Below are 22,177 nucleotides of genomic sequence, written 5' to 3'. Positions count from 1 at the left end.
AGACATACAGTTCAGGATTAGGACATACAGTTCAGGATCAGGACATACAGTTCAGGATCAGACATTCAGTTCGGGATCAGACATACAGTTCAGGATCAGTACATACAGTTCAGGATCAGGACATACAGTTCAGGATCAGACATACAGTTCAGGATCCGACATACAGTTCAGGATCAGGACATACAGTTCAGGATCAGACATAAAGTTCAGGATCAGTACATACAGTTCAGGATCAGGACATACAGTTCAGGATCAGGACATACAGTTCAGGATCCGACATACAGTTCAGGATCAGACATGCAGTTCAGGATCAGACATACAGTTCAGGATCAGACATACAGTTCAGGATCAGACATACAGTTCAGGATCAGACATACAGTTCAGGATCAGGACATACAGATCAGGATCGGGACATACATTTCAGGATCAGACATACAGTTCAGGATCAGGACATACAGTTCAGGATCAGACATACAGTTCAGGATCAGGACATACAGTTCAGGATCAGGACATACAGTTCAGGATCAGGACATACAGTTCAGGATCAGGACATACAGTTCAGGATCAGACATACAGTTCAGGATCAGAACATACAGTTCAGGATCAGGACATACAGTTCAGGATCAGACATACAGTTCAGGATCAGACATACAGTTCAGGATCAGACATACAGTTCAGGATCAGACATACAGTTCAGGATCAGACATACAGTTCAGGATCAGAACATACAGTTCAGGATCAGGACATACAGTTCAGGATCAGACGTACAGTTCAGGATCAGACATACAGTTCAGGATCAGGACATACAGTTCAGGATCAGACATACAGTTCAGGATCAGAACATATAGTTCAGGATCAGAACATACAGTTCAGGATCAGGACATACAGTTCAGGATCAGGATATACAGTTCAGGATCAGACATACAGTTCAGGATCAGACATACAGTTCAGGATCAGAACGTACAGTTCAGGATCAGAACGTACAGTTCAGGATCAGGATATACAGTTCAGGATCAGGACATACAGTTCAGGATCAGAACGTACAGTTCAGGATCAGGATATACAGTTCAGGATCAGGACATACAGTTCAGGATCAGACATACAGTTCAGGATCAGAACGTACAGTTCAGGATCAGAACGTACAGTTCAGGATCAGGACATACAGTTCAGGATCAGACATACAGTTCAGGATCAGAACGTACAGTTCAGGATCAGAACGTACAGTTCAGGATCAGAACGTACAGTTCAGGATCAGGACATACAGTTCAGGATCAGGATATACAGTTCAGGATCAGAACATACAGTTCAGGATCAGAACATACAGTTCCGGATCAGACATACAGTTCAGGATCAGTTCATACAGTTCAGGATCAGGACATACAGTTCAGGATCAGAACATACAGTTCAGGATCAGTTCATACAGTTCAGGATCAGGACATACAGTTCAGGATCAGACATACAGTTCAGGATCAGGACATACAGTTCAGGATCAGGACATACAGTTCAGGATCAGAACATACAGTTCAGGATCAGGATATACAGTTCAGGATCAGGACATACAGTTCAGGATCAGAACATACAGTTCAGGATCAGAACATACAGTTCAGGATCAGGACATACAGTTCAGGATCAGGACATACAGTTCAGGATCAGAACATACAGTTCAGGATCAGGACATACAGTTCAGGATCAGACATACAGTTCAGGATCAGTACATACAGTTCAGGATCAGACATACAGTTCAGGATCAGGACATACAGTTCAGGATCAGAACATACAGTTCAGGATCAGTTCATACAGTTCAGGATCAGGACATACAGTTCAGGATCAGTTCATACAGTTCAGGATCAGGACATACAGTTCAATCCACCGTAAACAGGGAATAAAGCCTGGTTTACGAAACAACTAACACTTAAAGGGATAAACTTTGTTTCACTTAACAATATCAAATGCATGTTAAAGTTAAATTGTCCCTTTTAGTATGGCAGACAGACACTGGATCATGTACTGTGAGATATTGTGATGCTGTAAAATTGCTCAAATTAAGATCCGACATCTGTATGACAACTAAATTGTAAAAGTAAACAATAACGACATCTCTAGGTAACATACAAACATGAAAAAGGTTTGGAATATCAAAAAATGTAATAAAACTGGTGAAGTCTTTATGAAATCCTTGTGTTCAGATTAGGCCCTCATGTATAAAAATGTGGGATGTGGAAACTGATCATTACATACTTATTGCACATGTCGCTTTACCTGTTCTCTCATTTTGGTTATACGCAAAAGGTGTAAAACAGAAAACATTTCAGGTAATACCTCCTTAATTTCAACATATTTTCTCCTGTTCCTTACCTAATGAACACAGCCCAGGTCTGAAGTTAGATGGCTTTCACCATGATGAGCAGGCTCATGGAAAACACCATGAAGAAAAAGATCCACATGAAGAATCGGTCCAACATTTTCGCCACCTTCTTCCACTCCCCAGTCCTTTTCGCTGTGGCCCTCGTATCTCTGTAACAGTTGACAGTGTACTCAATATTTCGGAGGAACTGCTGCTGCTTCAGGTTCACTGGTTGTTACACACCTCCTCTCTGGCTCTACTCTGCTGCTTCAGGTTCACTGGGTCTTACACACCTCCTCTCTCCCTCTACTCTGCTGCTTCAGGTTCACTGGGTCTTACACACCTCCTCTCTCGCTCTACTCTGCTGCTTCAGGTTCACTGGCCGTTACTGTTATGAATTTTATGAATAATGACTAAATTATGTATACATTTAATGTAGAATTATAACTAACAGAATTCTACCCTGTCACTGTATGATTGTATGAAATTTATTAGAATCATACATCTAAATCTGATGTGTGTAGTTTTAGTCAGAACTAGTACAAGGACTTTTTGTTCCTTTTAGTATGTAAGCAGGGTGCAAGTGTGAGACAATGTATTAGATAAGAGGAGCTATCGACAGACAAGCTCTACTACTGTGTTCCTTTCAGGACATTCTGCCCCCACCCAGGGAGGGGAGAGAGGAGCTATCGACAGACAAGCTCTACTACTGTGTTCCTTACAGGACATTCTGTCCTCACCCAGGGAGGGGAGAGAGGAGCTATCGACAGACAAGCTGTACTACTGTGTTCCTTTCAGGACATTCTGTCCTCACCCAGGGAGGGGAGAGAGGAGCTATCGACAGACAAGCTCTACTACTGTGTTCCTTACAGGACATTCTGTCCCCACCCAGGGAGGGGAGAGAGGAGCTATCGACAGACAAGCTCTACTACTGTGTTCCTTACAGGACATTCTGTCCCCACCCAGGGAGGGGAGAGAGGAGCTATCGACAGACAAGCTGTACTACTGTGTTCCTTACAGGACATTCTGTCCCCACCCAGGGAGGGGACAGAGGAGCTTTCGACAGACAAGCTCTACTACTGTGTTCCTTACAGGACATTCTGTCCTCACCAAGGGAGGGGAGAGAGGAGCTATCGACAGACAAGCTGTACTACTGTGTTCCTTTCAGGACATTCTGTCCTCACCCAGGGAGGGGAGAGAGGAGCTATCGACAGACAAGCTCTACTACTGTGTTCCTTACAGGACATTCTGTCCCCACCCAGGGAGGGGAGAGAGGAGCTATCGACAGACAAGCTGTACTACTGTGTTCCTTACAGGACATTCTGTCCCCACCCAGGGAGGGGAGAGAGGAGCTATCGACAGACAAGCTGTACTACTGTGTTCCTTTCAGGACATTCTGTCCTCACCCAGGGAGGGGAGAGAGGAGCTATCGACAGACAAGCTCTACTACTGTGTTCCTTACAGGACATTCTGTCCCCACCCAGGGAGGGGAGAGAGGAGCTATCGACAGACAAGCTGTACTACTGTGTTCCTTACAGGACATTCTGTCCCCACCCAGGGAGGGGAGAGAGGAGCTATCGACAGACAAGCTCTACTACTGTGTTCCTTACAGGACATTCTTTCCCCACCCAGGGAGGGGAGAGAGGAGCTATCGACAGACAAGCTGTACTACTGTGTTCCTTACAGGACATTCTGTCCCCACCCAGGGAGGGGAGAGAGGAGCTATCGACAGACAAGCTCTACTACTGTGTTCCTTACAGGACATTCTGTCCCCACCCAGGGAGGGGAGAGAGGAGCTATCGACAGACAAGCTCTATTACTGTGTTCCTTACAGGACATTCTGTCCCCACCCAGGGAGGGGAGAGAGGAGCTATCGACAGACAAGCTGTACTACTGTGTTCCTTTCAGGACATTCTGTCCTCACCCAGGGAGGGGAGAGAGGAGCTATCGACAGACAAGCTGTACTACTGTGTTCCTTACAGGACATTCTGTCCCCACCCAGGGAGGGGAGAGAGGAGCTATCGACAGACAAGCTCTACCACTGTGTTCCTTTCAGGACATTCTGTCCCCACCCAGGGAGGGGAGAGAGGAGCTATCGACAGACAAGCTCTACTACTGTGTTCCTTACAGGACATTCTGTCCCCACCCAGGGAGGGGAGAGAGGAGCTATCGACAGACAAGCTGTACTACTGTGTTCCTTTCAGGACATTCTGTCCTCACCCAGGGAGGGGAGAGAGGAGCTATCGACAGACAAGCTGTACTACTGTGTTCCTCACAGGACATTCTGTCCCCACCCAGGGAGGGGAGAGACCTTGGGCTTGTAGTAGATTGTTTAACAGGTGGCAGGCAATGTATGAGAAGGAGAAGACTCGTGAACTATATTTTCATTGTTTCTGAGAGGAGGAGGGACATTTATGACAAAATGTGAGGTATATAGACCAATGTACAGGAAATGATAAGCAGAGCTCTCGTAAATAAACCTGCTGACTATGTAGACTGGCCTCTGTCTGTTTCATTTTAATAAGAACCTCACAAATTCTTAGTAACAGACAGAGTATTTTAATTGAATTGGTTAATGAACATGAGAACAAGATTCTCCTAACAGTTACACACCTCTTCTCTCCTCTACTCTGCTGCTTCAGGTTGACTGGGTCTTACACACCTCCTCTCTTCTCTACTCCATCCTAGTCCGTTGCTCACTACCCCCCTTCCGGCTCCTCCTGGCCGTGACCGGCCCTGGTGAGTCCCCACAGTCCATGCTCAGGAACATGACGTTTCTCCAGGCGCTGTAGTGGTGGGCGGGGTTCCTCCACATGGAGCCGGTGGGGCTCGTCAACTGATACTCTTGTCTCCTCAATTATTTTAATTGCCATATTGACCTCTTTCCACCTTCAGAATCAAGTCCTCTCGGACTACTTGTCCATTCATGGTGTAGTTGTTACTGCTCTGAGGTGTAGGTTGAGGTGACATGTCCTGTTTCTCAGGCTGGAAAGACATGCAGTTCTCCCCTACTTCATACACAAAGCACACCCTGGCCATGTACTGCAGGATGAAGATCTTGGCCCACCTGGGCAAAGGCTTGGTGTGTGGGCCACAGTGGTGGATGTTCGTGATAAAGATGGTCAGGGCCATGGAGGCTGTTATCATGGTCATGGTGGCTATGTAGTACTTTCCTGTGGTACGTTGACAGGGGAAGATACATGTATTACTAACACTATCCTGATGTCACTTTAAGGTCCTGTTTTCCCCTTGACATAGACAGTGAATGGAGTTCAATCAACAACAGAGTTACAGATATGTTCATCACAAGCTATATTATTGCCCTCAGGGGCATTTCGGGCAAATATAAGATGGGCTGGTTTTAGCCCAGTGGGCCTGTCTCACTTGGTGTTTTTTTGCTAATAATGGTGGACCCTCTGGAGGTCCATCTGGTTACCGTTGTAGGTCCAGGAGCCGTCGGTGAATCTGCACTACTGGGCATCGAACGGGAAGAAGGATACGTCTACCTTTCAGGAGCTCTTGGTGATGACAGAGGAGTCCCACATGATCTGCCCATCATGGCTGATGAACACCCAATTGAACACTAATGGGAGATTGTAGAGCTGCGCCTGAAAACATAGTTTTTACCACCATCAACTAAACACCACATTATGCAATTTCTCATGGAAGAATGGTGTCACACTTCTTCCATGAGAAATTGCATAATGTGGTGTTCAGTTGATGGTGGTAAAAACGATGTTTTCAGGCGCCGCTCTAGAATCTCCCATTAGTGTTCAATTGGGTCTGGTGACTGAGAGACTGAGAGACAACTGGGCAATTTTACACATGACCCTAACTAAGCATGATGGGGCGGTAATTACTTTGTGGAAGAACCTGCTTTCAATACACAGTATTTTGTATCCGTCATTGTTTCCTTTATTCTGGCAGATACCTGTACATGGGTAAAAGTCTTCATGTGTAAAAGGACACGTGAACACATGGCAGATGATTCAGAACACTGCAATGATTTGGGAGTAGACTACTGATGCTATAGCAAGAGATCAAGCAAAGCTGCAATTAGGAATCAGCAGATGCAACTGAGGTATCTGTTGACCCTAAGGAGAGATGTGTTGACACATATCCTAATAAACATGCAGATGGCTGTAGGGCCCTCTAATAGACATACTGTACACTGTTCTTGTAGGTCAAATGCATGCATAACAAAAGGGGGGGGGGGGGGGAAATGTCTTCATTGTCACACACACTAGATAGGTGCAGTGTAATGTGTTATTTTACAGAGTCAGGCATTATTTTGGTGCCCCGGGAGTAATGAGAGTAATGATCACTCCATGTAGGCTGGGTTACGTTCCTTGCTCAAGGCTACAATCAACCATTTTTTCACCTTGTCGTCTCAGGTAGCGACCTTACTGGGCCAACGCTCTAACCACTTGGCTACCTGCCACACTGAAGTCCTCTATCCTTATACTTTTCCCCCCATTTGTTTAGAAAGATCTTTTGCATGAGTTTTCCACAAGATACATCTGGACAAATCCTCTGCATACTATGAATTTACTCGACCATTTCACTTTCTCTCCAGTCTTTGAACCTGTTTAAAAAATATATATGTTAGAGGATATTCCCACACGTTAAAGAATATGTTTTTTCCTGGAAATAATTTCCAATTCTTAAACATAATTGAATTCGGAACACTGCCAGAAGCAACTATTTAAAGTGGTCTCAGTGGATTTGAGTGAGCCAGATGTTACTCTGCTTCGCTGTTTCAATAAAGCCTTTTGAGAGGGATGCAGAGAAGGGCCACAGGATTACATTATATAAGACGACCCCTAAACAACTGGATCCTGCCTCCTACTTGGGAAACAGCGGTGAAGGTTTTCTAATGAGAATCTAACTGGTATAGAGGAAATAATCAGTCACTGTCACAGTGATTCATCATTACCTCTTAGCCTACAAAATCCATCTCCTCACAAAATCATATGTTGCATCTGAATAGTTTGGCCTAAAAACTATTACTATAGCTGAGACTCCCATTTTACTCTAGGACGCCCAAACCTCAAAATCGTTGTCTGAAGGTCCCAGGTATCAGTTTAAAAACGTAAAGGAAGTATATATAGAGATAGTTGAGTGCCTAAAATAAGGGGATAAATACACGTAAAAAAAAGAATATATATATATATATATTTATATATATAAATATATATATACACACCATATAAACACACCATACATTGCTGACAGGTGCATAAAATCGAGCACTCAACCATGCAATCTCCATAGACAAACATTGGCAGTAGAATGGCTTTACTGGAGAGCTCAGTGACCATCATAGGATGCCACCTTTCTAACAAGTCAGTTTGTAAAATGTCTGCCCTGCTAGAGCTTTCCCGGTCACCTGTAAGTGCTATTATTGTGAAGTGGAAACATCTAGGAGCAAAAATGGCTCAGATTCGAAGTGGTAGGCCACACTAGCTCACAGAACGAGACCACCGAGTGCTGAAGCGCCTAGTGTGTAAAAATGGTCTGTACTCGGTTGCAATACTCACTACCGAGTTCCAAACTGCCTCTGAAAGCAACTTCAGCACAATAAATGTTCGTCGGGACCTTCCGTAAATGGGTTTCCATGGTCGAGCAGCTTCACACAAGCCTAAGATCACCATGTGCAATGCAGAGCGTCAGCTGTAGTGGTGTAAAGCTAGCCAACATTAGACTCTGGGTAGTGAAAATGCGTGCTCTGGAGTGATGAACCACGCTTCACCATCTGTCAGTCCGACGGACGAATCTGGGTTTGTCTGTAGGAGGATGCTACCTGCCCGAATGCATAGTGCCAACTGTAAAGTTAGGTGCAGGAGAAATAATGGTCTGGGGCTGTTTTTCATGATTCGGGCTATGCCCCTTAGTTCCTGTGAAGGGAAATATTAACACTACAGCATACAATGACATTCTAGACAATTCTGTGCTTTCAACTTTGTGGCAACAGTTTGGGGAAGGTCCTTTTCTGTTTCAGCATCACAATGCCCCTGTGCACAAACTAGGTCCATACAGAAATGGTTTGTCGAGATTAGTGTGGAAGATCTTGACTGGCCTGCACAGAGCCCTGACCTCAACCCCATCTAACACCTTTGGGATGAATTGGAACGCCAACTGCCAGCCAGGCCTAATCGCCCAACATCAGTGCCAGACCTCACTAATGCTCTTGTGGCTGAATGGAAGCAAGTCCCTGCAGCAATGTTCCAACATCTAGTGGTAAGCCTTCCCAGAAGAGTGGAGGCTGTTACAGCAGCAAAGGGGACTAACTCCATATTAATGCCCATGATTTGGGAATGACATGTTTGACGAGCAGGTGTCCACATACTTTTGGTCATGTAGTGTATATCTCTCAGATATAGGACAGACACTTCAGTACAAACATCCTTTAGATTTTCTTGCGGACTATCTGTTTTTCCATGTAGTGAATCTGTTATTTAATACGTTTCTTTTGGCTAATAGCGGTAATGCCAAATTTAATGTTTCCTCCAATAAATGCTTTATATATACACTGCTCAAAAAAATAAAGGAAACACTTAAACAACACAATGTAACTCCAAGTCAATCACACTTCTGTGAAATCAAACTGTCCACTTAGGAAGCAACACTGATTGACAATAAATTTCACATGCTGTTGTGCAAATGGAATAGGCAACAGGTTGAAATTATAGCCAATTAGCAAGACACCCCCAATAAAGGAGTGGTTCTGCAGGTGGTGACCACAGACCACTTCTCAGTTCCTATGCTTCCTGGCTGATGTTTTGGTCACTTTTGAATGCTGGCGGTGCTCTCACTCTAGTGGTAGCATGAGACGGAGTCTACAACCCACACAAGTGGCTCAGGTAGTGCAGCTCATCCAGGATGGCATATCAATGCGAGCTGTGGCAAGAAGGTTTGCTGTGTCTGTCAGCGTAGTGTCCAGAGCATGGAGGCGCTACCAGGAGACAGGCCAGTACATCAGGAGACGTGGAGGAGGCCGTAGGAGGGCAACAACCCAGCAGCAGGACCGCTACCCCCGCCTTTGTGCAAGGAGGAGCACTGCCAGAGCCCTGCAAAATGACCTCCAGCAGGCCACAAATGTGCATCTGTCTGCTCAAACGGTCAGAAACAGACTCCATGAGGGTGGTATGAGGGCCCGACGTCCACAGGTGGGGGTTGTGCTTACAGCCCAACACCGTGCAGGACGTTTGGCATTTGCCAGAGAACACCAAGATTGGCAAATTCGCCACTGGCGCCCTGTGCTCTTCACAGATGAAAGCAGGTTCACACTGAGCACGTGACAGACGTGACAGAGTCTGGAGACGCCGTGGAGAACGTTCTGCTGCCTGCAACATCCTCCAGCATGACCGGTTTGGCAGTGGGTTAGTCATGGTGTGGGGTGGCATTTCTTTGTGGGGCCGCACAGCCCTCCATGTGCTCGCCAGAGGTAGCCTGACTGCCATTAGGTACCGAGATGAGATCCTCAGACCCCTTGTGAGACCATATGCTGGTGCGGTTGGCCCTGGGTTCCTCCTAATGCAAGACAATGCTAGACCTCATGTGGCTGGAGTGTGACAACAGTTCCTGCAAGAGGAAGGCATTGATGCTATGGACTGGCCCGCCCGTTCCCCAGACCTGAATCCAATTGAGCACATCTGGGACATCATGTCTCGCTCCATCCACCAACACCACGTTGTACCACAGACTTTCCAGGAGTTGGCGGATGCTTTAGTCCAGGTCTGGGAGGAGATCCCTCAGGAGACCATCCGCCACCTCATCAGGAGCATGCCCAGGCGTTGTAGGGAGGTCATACAGGCACGTGGAGGCCACACACACTACTTAGCCTCATTCTGACTTGTTTTAAGGACATTACATCAAAGTTGGATCAGCCTGTAGTGTGGTTTTCCACTTTAATTTTGAGTGTGACTCCAAATCCAGACGTCCATGGTTTGATAAATTTGATTTCCATTGATAATTTTTGTGTGATTTTGTTGTCAGCACATTCAACTATGTAAAGAAACAAGTATTTAATAATAATATTTCATTCATTCAGTTCTAGGATGTGTTATTTTAGTGTTCCCTTTATTTTTTTGAGCAGTGTATATTTGATACCTAAAGGGGTCTTAAAATTCAAAATAAAAAAGATAAATTATCCTTGGTATGACATCTTAAAATAATTCCATATGTTAGCTAAGACCCCCCCCCCCCCCCCCCCCCCCATCACCTCCTCCTCCGGGAGACCAGTAATAATGGGGTTAACATCAGTTACATCAGTAACCCTTGTGTTGTTTCAGAATCCCCCCCAGAGGGCTCTGTGGGACTAGTGTGTAGCGTGTGTGTTATTTATGTCTGGCTGAAGCCACGCTGTCTGACTCTCACCCATCTTCACCCTTTATCCCCCTCAGGTGAGAGATGGATATCTCATCCAGTCATGGCTTCAGCCAGTCGGACAATAGCCATGTGTCTCACCCTGTGCACGCTCAAACCACACAGTCTCTCCAGGTCCTGAATGGCTAGCCAGCGTGACCCACACTCTCTAAGGGAGTCAATATTGCCGTACCTGAACGTGAACGTGAGCGTGAACACAGAGTGAGTTGTTATTGTTGTTTAGCTTGCCTTTGTATATCACTGCGTAGCTATTACAATGTTATATGCTGACGTTGTTATTAGTATAGGCTACTATTACCTTTTAGTGTAATGCTTGCTATTTATGTTGCCCATTTGTATAGACTCCCTGTATGGTATTTGGTAAGATGTTTACATTAACTCTGCTGTTGGTATTATTGTACTATTATGTCATTCCTGGTTATTAGATACGTTTCTTACCAATTGAGTTGTTGCAGGTCTGTTCCATTTTTATTCTCTGTTGTAGCTCCTTTGATATGCATACATTCATCCTGCTCTACTCATTGCATTCCATGTGTATATTCATTATCTCTCAATTTCTGTGTCTTTACAGAACCCCTAATAATGGTGGGAACGGAGCAAATAGAATGGCATCAAACACCTGGAAACCATGCCTGGATTCGAACCAGGGTGTCTGTAGTGACACCTCTAGCACTGATCTGCAATACCTTAGCCGCTGTGCCACTCGGGATCATTAACTAAAATCAACCGTGGGGCGATTTTGTCTTGAGCGGATGGTCAGGTGGCCAGAACATACTGTACTTACAAATAAATTGCAAACTGACAGCAAGAAGCCCAAACAGATATATTGTTTAACGAAAACATAATCATTTCAAACCTTGCTTACATTTGTATATGATCACGTGTCTCTTTATTATGCGTGGGAATACTTGGGACTAGATTTCTTTAAAAAAAATCCCCTGGAGCTGATTTCTTGGTGTTTTAACAGTCTTTTATGGCCAGCAACGAAAATAAAAACCCTTTTCTTTTTCTTTTCATTTTTTGCTTAGAAAACTCGGGAGGCCAAATAAAAGTTGGGGAACCTTGGTATTCTGTGAACCACACTTCTGTGAAATCAAACTGTCCACTTAGGAAGCAACACTGATTGACAATACATTTCACATGCTGTTGTGCAAATGGAATAGACAAAAGGTGGAAATTATAGGCAATTAGCAAGACACCCCCCAAAACAGGAGTGATTCTGCAGGTGGTGACCACAGACCACTTCTCAGTTCCTTTGCTTCCTGGCTGATGTTTTGGTCACTTTTGAATGCTGGCGGTGCTCTCACTCTACTGGTAGCATGAGACGGAGTCTACAACCCACACAAGTGGCTCAGGTAGTGCAGTTCATCCAGGATGGCACGTCAATGCGAACTGTGGCAAAAAGGTTTGCTGTGTCTGTCAGCGTAGTGTCAAGAGCTTTCTGGCGCTACCAGGAGACAGGCCAGTACATCAGGAGACGTGGAGCTGCTCAGCGTGCCTGCTCAGCGTGTCTGGTCTCCGGTACGTCGTTTCGGTCCAGGGAATCCTGTGCCGGCTCTGCGTGCTGTGTCTCCGGGGCGCTGGAAGGGTGCAGTGCGTCCTATGCCTGCGCTCCGCTCGTGCCGGGCGAATGTGGGAATTGAGCATAAGGGGGAGGTGCGCGTAGTATGCACCAGATCTCCAGTGCTCACCGACAGCCCGGTTCAACCTGTGCCTGCACTCTGGAGGGTCCAGGCTAGAGTAGTCATCCAGCCTGGGGGAGTGGTGTCAAGGCTGCGCACCAGAGCTTCAGTGCTCCCCCACAGCCCGGTCCTTCCGGTGCCTCCTCCAAGCACCAGGCCTCCTGTAGGTCTCCCCAGCCTGGTGGGTCCTGTGGCAGCCACACGCACCAGGCTGTCTCTCCGTCTCCTCCCTACAGGTGCTCCCGTCTGTCTTGAGCTGCCTGAGCCGCCCGTCTGTCCTGAGCCGCCTGAGCCGCCTGTCTGTCCTGAGCCGCCTAAGCCGCCCGTCTGTCCTGAGCCGCCTGAGCCGCCCTTCAGTCAGGAGCCGCCTGAGCCGCCCTTCAGTCAGGAGCCGCCTGAGCCGCCCCTTCAGTCAGGAACCGCCTGAGCCGCCCTTCAGTCAGAAGCCGCCTGAGCCGCCCTTCAGTCAGGAGCCGCCTGAGCTGCCCTTCAGTCCAGAGGCGCCTGAGCCGCCCTTCAGTCCAGAGGCGCGCGCCTGAGCCGCCCTTCAGCCCGGAGCTGCCCCTCAGTCCGGAGCCGCCCCTCAGTCCGGAGCCGCCCCTCAGTCCGGAGGCGCCCCTCAGTCCATAGGCACCCCTCAGTCCAGAGGCGCCCCTCAGTCCATTGGTGGCCTTTATTAGGGTCCCCAGTCCTAAGTCGGCGGTGAGGGTCGCCGCGCCAAAGACCACTTAAGCGGGCTAAGACTATGGTGGAGTGGGGTCCACGTCCCGCGCCAGAGCCGCCACCGCGGACAGATGCCCACCCAGACCCTCCTCTATAGTTTCAGGTTTTGCGGCCGGAGTCCGCACCTTTGGGGGGGCGGGGTACTGTCACGCCCTGACCATAGTTTGCTTTGTATGTTGTATGTCTAGGTTGTCTATTTCTGTGTTATGCCTAGTATGGTTCCCAATCAGAGGCAGGTGTTTGTCGTTGTCTCTGATTGGTAGCCATATTTAGGTAGCCTATTTTCTTTTGGGTTTTGTGGTTGGTTATTTTCTGTGTCTGTGTTTCACCATACGGAACTGTCTCGGTCGTTTGTCAGTTTATTGTTTTTGTTCATTGTTCAAGTATTCTTATTATAATGGATACTTACCACGCTGCGCATTGGTCCTCCTCTTCTCATCACTACGAGGATCGTTACACTAGGATGCTGCATGGTCCACATGTCTTGGGTTATGAAACGCCTCTGATCAGAATATCATTCACCTCCTGTGTTGTGGGCACCATCAGTCTGCCAATGCTTGGCGTAATTACCTGCATCTTCATCTCCTCCGTGTTCCATTTCCAAGACTCCACTTACACTCTTTTGCAAGATAATCAATCATGTTCCTTTATTAAAAACGTAGCATGCAAATACATGGTCTGACTCTCTTTTTGTTTTAGTTTCCCAATGATCTACGTTCCACTAGTGCCTCCATAAGCCTGAGACCAGAGTGCCATATCTGGCGTTTCTGCATTGGCCTGCACTCTGCTCCCAGGTTCCTGGTGGCAGTGGCATATTTTAATTTCTATATAAAGGGCCTCTTCTCCACAAGGTTTCTAGAGTGGCTACTCAGCTGCCTCAACTTTACCTGTGCCATCACTGAGAACTTTGGCCTCTTGCTGCTCACCTACGTGTCATCCAATGCCCTTTTATGCCCTTCTTTGTCCCATAGTTGTCCACAAGGAAGGTTTTGTCCTGTTCATTGCCAGTTATCCACATGGTGTTAACTTCTCGGCTGTGGCTGGTTATAAATAAGTGCTCACTGATTCCTGAGGTAAGGCTTCGTTCCTTCCCTTCAGCCCTGTACTTGACCAGGAAATGTAGAAAGTGCATGAAAGACAGAAATGTAAAGTGAAGTTATCTGTAAAATGTCCCACACAACTAGCGAAATCATTTTTGGATTCCATCCCTGTTTTTTTGGGATGGCCCCCTGGTTGGGAACCACTGCTTATTTTTCAACTGAATGACGAAGTGAACCAACTCTAAAATTTCAGGTTGTTCTCATTTGGTGGTATGAGGCAGTTTCCTGGTGAAGCAGACAGTATAGTATAGGTCCTCTGTTAGTAGAGGGGCTTTTGGTGACTTAATTGTCTCCAATGTCGACAAAGTTGACACTAGAGCCCTCTAGAGCAAAAATCAACTGCTGCAGCCTAATGAAACTGCATTGTCAAGTGCAGTTCAAAGCTGTGGTAGATTCTCAAATGTTTTTTTCTCGACTCCTCGCGTCTTCTCTTCCAAAACGTCAAAGGTAATCGAGGAGGGGAGGAAATATGGAAACAAATGCACTTGTATGAAATGAAACTCTCCTTCTCCACTAGCACATCATTTGCAAATGACATTTACAGGGGTGGAATCCAAAAATGATTTAGTTAGTTGTGTGGGACATTTTACAGATAAAACGGTAAGAAGTGTATCATTTTTAAATGTTTGTTTCTTGTTTGAGAAAACAACAGCTGATTCAAGGGGGGTGTGGCGGATTTCAAAACACTTTGCACTACACATGAGTATCCTCGACTGTAGGAGGCAATTGAGGAGAGGAGAGGAGCAAACTCTTCCCGTTCACCTATTAACGAATTGACACTCTCTTAAACATGGCAACTGCCTTTCAGTTTGCGGGTCATGGAGGAGAGGAGGACGGAGGAGTCGAAGAGAGACAACAGACTTTTACCTAATTGAGAAGCTCCCTGTTTCCTTTCACTCATATTTTCCATGACATGTGGATCCTAGAAAAAAATATAATTAGAATCAAAAACAAACATTTAGCTGTTAGCTTAAAATCAAAGCAAATAGGTTTTGTGTTTGGAATTGCAGTATGTATTTAGTTTGAAAATTCAGACGTGAGCTAGCAACTTTTGAGACTGGTTTCTTCTGGACAAACAAAAAACTACCAACATCTTCTTTGGAGAAAAAAACTTATGAGATCTAATATTTGCATTGGGGGATAGCTGTGAGGGTTATCAAACAGGATCACCTCATCTGTTCACCTCGAGCTCATTAATGATAGAATGTTCATATTTGAAGATGGCAGAAAAGACAATCTCTTTGGCAATAACAACGAGTGGCAAGGAGTGGAATGTTAGCTAAAGATACTGGTCCTCAGGCTCAGCAAGAATATTATATAATCCATAGATATGTGTCAGTGTAAGAGTGCAAGCCAAGTGCGAGCACGGTTAATGTCTTTGTGCTTGCTACAATGTGTGTGTGTGTGCACGTTTGGTGAACATGACAGCCTACACTCCCAGTGAATTGTGTGTGGTGTGGAGGGGTGTGCTGGACACAGCCCCAGACTGAGTCAGGAAACAGCTGTTCCTCCAGAACAGAGGCGCGGGTCCTGACAGGGTGAACACAGCCAGGGGCTTCTTCCAAGTCTGACTCAACAGGCCTTCAGTAACGCCCTGTACCACTGATCTGGTTGGGATAAAAATGCTGCTCTTTCTCCTAGAGCCCTAACACAGAATAACAGTGGTCCAAGTCCATCAACAATGTAGCAAGAAAAGGAAAATGAGAGATTTTATAAATAAGATTGTAATTTTTTTTAGCTAAAATGATTGACATGGCTAAATACAATAGATTGGCAGTAGCCTGCATCAGTGTGAATGTTATTTCCAACAAACAATAAGCAACTCTGCTGAAATCCAGCTTCATTGCGCACTCTTGGTCGTTACTAGTTACCACAGCCACAAAGTCATAATTCTACTATTCTCTTCTTAAAATATTATTTTAAACCTATCCCTGACATTAACCACACTGATAACCGTATGCCTAACCCTAACCTTAAAGTAAGACCAAAAGGATTTTTTTTTTTCATACATGTTTACGTTATAGCCAATTTTAACTTTGTGGCTGTGTTAACTAGGGGACTCTGGCAATTACATGTAGTGGCAAGGAGTGAAATGTTAGCTAAAAAGACCGGTACCCATAAGGGCTGCTGGATATCGTTTGGAGATGAAACGCCTCATACAGAACTATTAGGCTGCCACTATTGTATGTCATACATGTTTTATGGGCAATTGCCGTTGGATAATAGTTTGATACGGAGCTTGTAATCGTTTTTCTTGATAACCTACTGTGGGCATTTTAGGGTAGGACCAGTAAATCATGTTGCTTGAGACACATACTGCCAGTGATCTGCAGTATAAATAGTATTTGTGGAAGGATGTGGCTGAAATTGTTTTTACAGCAGCTGCAATGTGTTACTGATGTCTCATCTCGACAGTTTCTCAGAGGGCTTAATTAAGCAGGTTCATTGTGTTCCTCATCAAGTCATACTAGCTAAATTAAATGTTTTAATTGTTCAAGTTGTAAAGTAGGAAAATACAATCGCATAGTACAATTACACGGTAGTCAAATCGAGCGAAAACCAAGCCATGAGGTCGAAGGAATTGTCTGTAGAGCTCTGAGAAATGATTTTGTCGAGGCACAGATCTGGGGAAGTGTACCAAAAAATGTCAAATCAAATCAAATTGTATTGGTTACATAGCAGATGCTAATGTGAGTCTAGCAAAATGCTTGTGCTTCTAGTTCAGACAGTGCAATAATATCTAACATGTAATCTAATAATTCCACAACATCTACCTAATACAAACAAATCTGGAGGGGTGAATGTGAATATGTACATTAAAATATATGGATTAGCAGTGGCCGAGCAGCATAGGCAAGGTGCAATAGATGGTATAAAATACAGTATATGAGTAATGTAAGATATGTAAAAATTATTCAAGTGGCATTATTTAAAGTGGCATTGTTTATTAAAGTTACTAGTGATCCATTTATTAAAGTGGCCAGTGATTGGGTCTCAATGTAGGCAGCAGCATTCTGAGTTAGTGATTGCTGTTTAACAGTCTGATGGCCTTGAGATAGAAGCTTTTTTTCAGTCTCTCGGTCCCAGCTTTGATGCACCTGTACTGACCTGGCCTTCAGGATGGTAGCGGTGTGAACAAAGTGGAAAATGTCAAGGGGTCTGAATACTTTCCAAAGGCACTCATTAGCTCACCTTAACTGACAGCTCTTTGTATAATAATAATAAAATCCTTTCAAGCAAATTTGGTGATACACAAAGTAACTCAAACATCCTTTTTTTATTTGAGCCGACAGTTTGGCATGTATCTTGGATGCGGTTCACAGCAGCATTGACGGATGTGTTGACTTGACAACTGCGTCAGGGTTTTGAAAAACCCTTCCCCCCCTTTTGTTCCAGGCTGGCGGAAGACCTAGCTAGCCAGTAACTAGCTAACATCAGACACAGATGAAGACCTGACTAGCCACTATAGCTAACATCAAACACAGATGAAATGGGAAACATATAAGTTTCTTTGACATAGATGAATAGTGTAAACTTTTAATTATATTTGCTGACATTTTACAGTCACATTTTGGCACCAGTAGACTAGTTATCTGTCACGACTTCTGCCGAAGTCGGTTCCTCTCCTTTTTCGGCGGTGTTCGGCGGTCGATGTCAACGGTCTTCTAGCCATCATCGATCTATTTTTCATGTTCCATTTGTTTTGTCTGGTTGTCGCACTCACCTGGTTTCAATTCCTTAATTACATGTTGTAAATGTTCCCTCTGTTTCCCCCATGTCCTTGTCGGGAATTGTTTATTGTAAGTACGTGTGCTTTATGTGACTGGTGCGTTACAGGTTTTTGTGCCCATGTGTTTTGTTACTTTTGTATGCCGGTAGTTATGTACATTAAACGGCTCCGGCTATTTACCAAGTTCTGCTCTCCTGCGTTTGACTTCCATGCCACCAGTTACGCCCCCCTTGACATTATCTAGCTATATAAACTGCAAACACACCTTCTCCGATGCTGGTTACAAGGCGGTCATTTTTTAAATTAGGTAACAGAATATCATGTTACCATTGGTGTATTAAAATGAGCGGTAAGGTGATGTCACCTTGTTCCCTTAAAAATGAATCCAAGTGTTTGACATGGGGGAGGGGCCAGTAACTTTATGATCATACTTTGTTGATCATACTTTGAACTGGTTTCCTTCAAACATCATCCAATTTCTTGACAAAGATTATTTAATAAACATTAGATACAAAAGTCTATTTTCCTTTTACATTTTTTGTTAAAGTCTCCTGTCTTTCCTAACCTCTACAGGCTACACTTTTTTCACCCTCTTTGAGTATTGTGTGGTGTTCTCCAACATGGCCTTCCACACCTAACAGCCTTCTGGGACTTTAAGAGCAGAGAGACGGTGGTCATCTCCCAGAAGAGTGCAAATACTTTGGACTGGGCAACAGAGGGTCAGGTGAAAGGGGTTCAACCACTTAGGACACACCTAGCAGAGATGACACTGTTACTGAGGAGGAGGAGCAGGAAGAGAGCACCTTCTCCCATGTATTTACATGATGGTGGATGTCATAACTGTAAATAATAACTTTATTTATCTGGACTGCAACCTATAATTTAATCTCACTGCACCAACACTTTGATAATGTTGATATTTAACATACTGTATGATCAATGACATACTTAGAGTGCTCTATGATTTGGGACAGTGGGGCCACTTCGACTTGATCACCTTGACTTATGAGTATGTCCATATGTAGTCATGCTCACATGTCTTTTACTTGTGAAATTTCAGAGATTTTATTTTTATGCCTCTCCTGTGAAGTAGTGACATGCGATATACACCTAGCTTTTTGAAACGGGTCACAAATGCTGACTGTTGCCAATGATGTGATCTGAAGAGTGTCTTCAGATCTTTGTAGAAAGGAGTTTTACCTGCAACTGTGGACAAATGCAAATATGATATTGTATACTGAACAAAAATATAAACACGACATGCAACAATTTCAAAGAGTTTACTGAGTTACAGTTCATATAAGGAAATTAGTCAATTGAAATAAATTCATTAGGCCCTAATCAATGGATTTCACATGACTGGGCAGGGGCGCAGCCGTGGGTTGGCCTGGGAGGGCATAGGCCCACCCACGTTGGAGCCAGGCCCACCAACTGGAGAGCCAGGCCCAGCCAATGAGAATGAGTTTTTCTCCACAGAAGGGCTTTATTATAGACAGAGATACTCCTCAGTTTCATCAGCTGTCCGGGTGACTGGTCTCAGACGATTCCGCAGGTGAAGAAGCCGGATGTGGTGCTCCTGGGCTGGCGTGTTTACACGTCGTCTATGGTTGTGAGGCCAGTTGGAAGTACCACCAAATTCTCTAAAATGACATTGGAGGCGGCTTATGGTAGGGAATTTAAACATTAAATTCTCTGGCAACAGCTCTGGTGGATATTTCTGCTGTCAGCATGGCAATTGCACACTCCCTCACCTTGAGTCATCTGTGGCATTGTGTTGTGTGACAAAACTGCACATTTTGGAGTGGCCTTTTACTTTCCCCAGCACAAGATGCACCTGTGTAATGATCCTTCTGTTTATTCAGCTCTTTGATATGCCACACCTGTCAAGTGGATAGATTATCTTGGCAAAGGAGAAATTCTCACTAACAGGGATAGAAACAAATTTGTTCACAACATTTGAGAGAAATAAGCTTTTTGTGCATATGGAACCTTTCTGGGGTCTTTTATTTCAGCTCATGTTGCATTTATATTTTTGTTCAGTATAAATTCTCAGGCAGAGAGAGACATCTTAAAGGTAATAATAGCCTAATAGTGATTTTTTTGGCGTAAACATTTAGCTTTATTAAACAATTATTTCAGAAATGTTGAGTTCCACCATTACATGCTTAGTGAGTCAGTCAGTCAGTCAGTGAGGTCCACAACCTAAATTAAGGAAGTTACAAATACATGTTCTTCCTCATTTGTAGAGAGAGAGAGAGAGAGAGAGAGAGAGAGAGAGAGAGAGAGAGAGAGAGAGAGAGAGGGTGTGTGTATGTGTGAGAGAGAGAGAGAGAGAGAGAGAGAGAGAGAGAGAGAGAGAGAGAGAGAGAGAGAGAGAGAGGGTGTGTGTATGTGTGTGTGAGAGAGAGAGAGGGGGTGTGTGTATGTGTGAGAGAGAGAGAGAGAGAGACTAGTAGATTGGGGTGATGTATACAGTAACAATATATACTGTACTAAAACAGTAACGAGATCTATCTGTATGTCCCTCTACTGTTCCCACACAAAGAGGTGTCTGTTATCCAGCACACGGAGCAGAGGCCTTATTTCACTGTCAAATGAGTCCAGTGGCCTGAAGTATGGGAGAGGACAGTGATGTTTGGGCATCACATGAAAATAAATATTTCACAACTCTGTAACAGCCAGCTGGATAATTTCACTTCCAAATCATTTTCAGGCAAATCAGGGACTTCATCGTTGTTCAGCACGCTGGTTTTATCACATCCCATGCCTCCCTTGGAAAGGTATTGGTATTCTTGAAGTATCAATTTAATTGTATGCATTGATCAATGGGTTTGTTTGTTTCAATTTGAGACACATTTATTTGCTGTTGCTTATGATAAGAATAAAGATATGTCACATTAATCTACACTACAGTTTGTACACAATTTCCATCTCTCATTTATAACAGTAGATGTAATAATAATAATTTGGTGAGTGCTTACATTTGTTCTATTTCACACATGTAAAATGTTGTATTAATAAGCATGTGTGAAATGGAAATGTGTTTTTTGCATATCCCGACTCTTCCTGAGAAACTCTCGGAGAGTGGGGTCACAGCCGGGGTCACCAAATCCCGACTCTCCCTGAGAAACCCTCGGAGAGTGGGTTCACAGCCGGGGTCACCAAATCCCAACTCTCCCTGAGAAACCCTTGGAGAGTGGGGTCACAGCCGGGGTCACCAAATCCCGACTCTCCCTGAGAAACCCTCGGAGAGTGGGGTCACGGCCGGGGTCACCAAATCCCAACTCTCCCTGAGAAACCCTCGGAGAGTGGGGTCACAGCCGGGGTCACCATATCCCAACTCTCCCTGAGAAACCCTCGGAGAGTGGGGTCACGGCCAGGGTCACCATATCCCAACTCTCCCTGAGAAACCCTCGGAGAGTGGGGTCACGGCCAGGGTCACCATATCCCAACTCTCCCTGAGAAACCCTTGGAGAGTGGGGTCACGGGCAGGGTCACCATATCCCAACTCTCCCTGAGAAACCCTCGGAGAGTGGGGTTACGGCCAGGGTCACCATATCCCAACTCTCCCTGAGAAACCCTTGGAGAGTGGGGTTACGGCCAGGTTCACCATATCCCAACTCTCCCTGAGAAACCCTCGGAGAGTGGGGTCACGGGCAGGGTCACCATATCCCAACTCTCCCTGAGACACCCTCGGAGAGTGGGGTCACGGGCAGGGTCACCATATCCCAACTCTCCCTGAGACACCCTCGGAGAGTGGGGTTACGGCCAGGGTCACCATATCCCAACTCTCCCTGAGAAACCCTCGGAGAGTGGGGTCACAGCCAGGCCTTCTCAACATAATTACACAACCTTAAAACAACCAGAACCCCAACATAACAAAATAGATGGCAACCTATGGACTTTCAGAGGGAAGTTACAACCAGGTTCCCTTTTTTGATCTCTCTCTCTCTCTAACACACACTGACTAATGACCGCAATAGGAAAATCAGCCTATGCATTTCTTATCAAAGACCTCTCTGCATTTCCTCTTTTGTTTCCAGTATTCAACACAATCAGACAGAGTAGACTAGCACTAACTTGGTGGCTTGATTGTCACACACAGCACACAAAAACACTGATGGTGTAGAAAAACCTTCTTCTATGTTAGCTTACAAAAAAATGATGTTTTAAACCCACTATACAGTACATTGTAAAACAATTATAATTG

General features: G+C 45.0%; 2 pseudogenes; one reads left to right on the top strand and one right to left on the bottom strand.

Annotated features, from left to right (window-relative positions):
* Positions 1 to 2,381: 2,381 nt before the first annotated feature.
* On the bottom strand, positions 2,382 to 6,283 carry LOC129821665 (neuronal acetylcholine receptor subunit alpha-9-like; annotated as a pseudogene).
* Positions 6,284 to 13,600: 7,317 nt separating this feature from the next.
* Positions 13,601 to 21,149, top strand: LOC129821664 (post-GPI attachment to proteins factor 2-like; annotated as a pseudogene).
* Positions 21,150 to 22,177: the final 1,028 nt, after the last annotated feature.

Source organism: Salvelinus fontinalis, chromosome 24, assembly GCF_029448725.1.
Source record: "Salvelinus fontinalis isolate EN_2023a chromosome 24, ASM2944872v1, whole genome shotgun sequence".
In the NCBI taxonomy this organism is placed as follows: domain Eukaryota; kingdom Metazoa; phylum Chordata; class Actinopteri; order Salmoniformes; family Salmonidae; genus Salvelinus; species Salvelinus fontinalis.
This window is presented reverse-complemented; position numbering and strand designations above follow the sequence as displayed.